Here is a 3964-nt window from a genome sequence, read left to right as displayed (position 1 = left end):
TATTAATCTTGGATTTAGTGAATTATAATAAGTATATATGCAGCATCTTAACAAGTATTATCTATAATGGTCTACAATAGAAATTGCTCATCAAATATAGTTAAATGAAGAAAGTAAGTCACGTTTTAAAAATTCTTGTTCATTTTGTAGGAGAAACTTCTAGCTCTTCATGAATTCGTACATCTGTATGTGTACACGTGGGCACACGTGTGTGTGTATGTGTGTATATGTGTTTACAAATGTCAGAATGTAAGGATGGTGCACACTGAGAGTCAATATAAGTTGCTTTTAGAAATAGGAGTAAGCTTGAGAAATATATACTTCTGTGTTTTTTGATAATTTTACAGTGAACATGTATTGATATAATTTTTTTTAAAACCTTCTCTCAAGGCACCTCTGGTCCCTTAAGTTCTCAAATATTTATCAGTGCACGTTTTTCATATATCTTAGTGAAAGTCAAAATTAAGCAATTAAAAGCAGTTCAGAATCTTGTTGGACTGCTAAATTGTACCAAGGCATCTCTTTGAAAATATCATTTTGTATCTATTTACTTCATTGTTCAATATTATGCTGTAATGTTTAGGTAGGGTAACCTATGTTATTAATTGAAATAATTTGAATGAGAAACCAAAATAACACTCAACGTAACCTGTGATTCCCCAGACTCTAAGGCAACTGCCTGACATAAATAAAAACCCAGTTTATTGTGCCGTAAGGAGATGCTCTTCACCATGTGAATTGATCTTAGAAGCTACTAATACTTTAGTTTTAGAGTTACCAGCCTTTCCTCATTCCTTTTATCTCCATAAAAATGTTGAGCAATGTATTTGTGGGTAAAGGTGTAATAAGTAAAGCCCCAAATCAAAGTGATTTTACAGAACAAAAGTGTACTTCTCACCCATGTTGTTAATTCCTATGCAGGTAAATGGTACAGTCTGTTTTGTGGTGATGCAGGGACCTTCTGTCTCACCGCCCCACCATCCTCCTGGCCTTGGAGACCTTCACTTCCAGCCAGTGCTGGGGAGAGCCCTTGTGTGGGAGGCATAACCCACTTCATACCCACTGCAGCCTTAGAAGTGGCATACATCTGTTCTGCTTATGTTCCTTTTGTAAGAGTATGACACCACCTCTCACTACCACGCGCGTGAGAGAGCTGGGAGGTGCAGCCCCGAGACAACTGTATATAAGAAAGGGAAGAACACACCTTTTAAGGAGCTATGTCTTCTTTAATAGAACACTAGCAACTGACATAAATAATCTCTAAAAATAACCCTTGTAAATTCTGCCTCCTCCTTCCCTGTTGTTAAGGATTCCAAACAAACTTCTGCCCTTTTAACTCATAATTAGTTAAGAAATACAATTGAGGGGCACCTGGATGACTCAGTCGGTTAAGTGTCCAACTCTTGGTTTTGCCTCAGGTCATGGTCTCAGGGTCCTGAGATTGAGCCCCACCTCTGGCTCTGTGCTTAGCAGAGAGTCTGCTTAATACTCACTCTTCCTCTCTTTCTGCCCTCTCCCCTGCTCACTCTCTCCTTCTCTCCCCCTCTCTCTTTTTCTCTCTCTCTCAAATAAATAAATCCTTAAACAAATTTTAAGAATTAAAAAAAAAAAATACAATTGAGAACATTACCATTTGCATTCTCTACGAATACATTTTTGTCATGCCATCCTGAAAATGCATTCACTCATGTCTTGTGCATTTCTCACATTTTTTTCTGCTTTTTGTGCAAAATATCTATTGTAATTTACTTTGACAGTTAAATCCACCCACTTTATGCTGATTTTTTTCTGTGTTACAGTCAAATGAACTCTATGGTCAAATTTTAGCAGTACTTGACTTTATGCATGAAAGGTACAAATGTAAAAGTCCAGTGAAATCAAATGCCCGATGCTAGTAGATGTTTTTGTCTCAATTAATCCTGACTGTGTTTTTCTGCATATTAGTTCTTTTGTGTAGTTATGTCATTGTTACGCTCTTTAAATAGTAAGCACTATCAAGATAAAAGTTATTTCAGTTTAATTTTAACAGAATATTAACAATTTTGAGTTTATAGATGTTGACATTTAGGTTCTTGAAGGATTTTCCTAAATTTTTGTTTGTGTGATAACCCCAAATGTTATACTGAATTACTGGTTAACCTTTAATTTTTCATTTTTATCAAAATGTCTATTACCAATATTCTTTTTTTTTTTTTTTTTTTAAGATTTTATTTATTTACGTGACAGAGAGAGACACGGCGAGAGAGGGAACACAAGCAGGGGGAGTGGGAGAGGGAGAAGCAGGCTTCCCACGGAGCAGGGAGCCCGATGCGGGGCTCGATCCCAGGACCCTGGGATCATGACCTGAGCCGAAGGCAGACGCTTAACGACTGAGCCACCCAGGCACCCCGTATTACCAATATTCTTAATGTGTTGATAACAGAAATATATTCTCTAAAACCATTCTTTACACAGGTTTTCACTTTAGTACTTGCTCATGAAAGGCAGTTTCCTGATTTCTGCATGCTGGCATATGAGGTAAACACTTGAGAGAATATTCATATCAAATAGGATCTGTCTGTTCTCTGTATGTTATTTTCCTTTGTATATATTTATATTTTGAATATGTTCCTGTCTCACTCTACCACTTTTAGAAGCTGTGTACAGGTTAAAAGTTGCATCAATTTGATACATAACAGAAAACATGTTATTTTGAGGTGATGCATTTCCTACATTTTAGTTTGTTTGGTATCATAAAATTTTATATTTAACTTCTTCTGGTTGTCTTAGTTAAAACTTTCTATTTTTATACCCTAAAATGACTTTTCTTAAAAATACTTTATTTATTTGAGAGAGAGAGCGCACGAGCAGGGGGAAAGGGCAGAGGGCGAGAGAGAAGCAGGCTCCCCGCTGAGCAGGAAGCCCTACATGGGGCTCGATCCCAAGACCCTGGTATCATGACTAGAGCAGAAGGCAGATGCTTAACTGACTGAGCCACCCAGGTACCCCTAAAATGACTTTTTTTTTTTTAAAGATTTTATTTATTTATTTGACAGAGACAGAGACAGCGAGAGCAGGAACACAAGCAGGGGGAGTGGGAGAGGGAGAAGCAGGCCCCCCGCCGAGCAGGGAGCCCGATGCGGGACTCAACCCAGGACCCTGGGATCATGACCTGAGCCGAAGGCAGTCGCTTAACCAACTGAGCCACCCAGGTGCCCCCTAAAATGACTTTTTATAACTGATGTTTTCATGGTGTTGAATATAGAAAAACATGTCCTATTTTTTTCCACAGGAGTTTTGTTTACATGAGTTTCCTACTTTTCATATTTTCTATAGTTCACCTGAGTGTGAAAAGAGAAAGAAGGAAGGATTCTAGTGTTTATGGATTGCCTACTACACACCAGCCTTTTTATATAATCAGGAGCAAAATTGCCGTGTCCTTGGATGAATATGTGGTTCTCCTCACAATAGACATGTACAGTTGGAGCACGGGTAAGCACGTTCTCAAAACGTAATAACCTGTACAAGACTTTCCTCAAGCTTCTTCCATAACCCCAGCAGGCTGAGGATCACGCTATAACAAACTATAGCAAACTCATTAATTTGTAAATTGCACAATTGCTGGATATGAAATTCCTAGCCCTCGTAGAGGGTTTATTTCTAGTTTATCTCTAGAGAGAAATAAACATGAGAACATCTTCCACAGCAAATATCTCCACCCGCCTGGGAGAGATAGTGGCTTAGAGGGGAGGCTGCCTTAGAGAGGGTTCTCTCCTCCCCTGCCCTGAGGGACAGGACCTGGAATCTCCTCACTTCAGAACAGAGATTAGAGAATACTTCCAAGGTTGACCTACTTGGGTGGTTTGTGCCCTAGAAAACCCCTCCTCAGACATGTTCTAATAAGCCCCACTGGGACATCTTGGCTCTCCTCGGACTCCCCATTCTGCTCCCTGCCTCCATAACCTGCTCTCTCCAGCATCTCCAC

The 3964-nt window shown here is 39.2% G+C and overlaps 1 pseudogene; it reads left to right on the top strand.

Moving 5' to 3' along the window:
• Nucleotides 1–255: 255 nt before the first annotated feature.
• Nucleotides 256–3964, top strand: part of LOC115937805 (small ribosomal subunit protein uS9-like) — a 5403-nt pseudogene continuing 1694 nt past the window's right edge.

This window comes from Leptonychotes weddellii, chromosome 12, assembly GCF_054177405.1.
Source record: "Leptonychotes weddellii isolate Sample4059 chromosome 12, ASM5417740v2, whole genome shotgun sequence".
Classification (NCBI taxonomy): Eukaryota; Metazoa; Chordata; class Mammalia; order Carnivora; family Phocidae; genus Leptonychotes; species Leptonychotes weddellii.
Note: the sequence above shows the minus strand (reverse complement) of the source record. Positions and strands in the feature narration are given on the sequence as shown.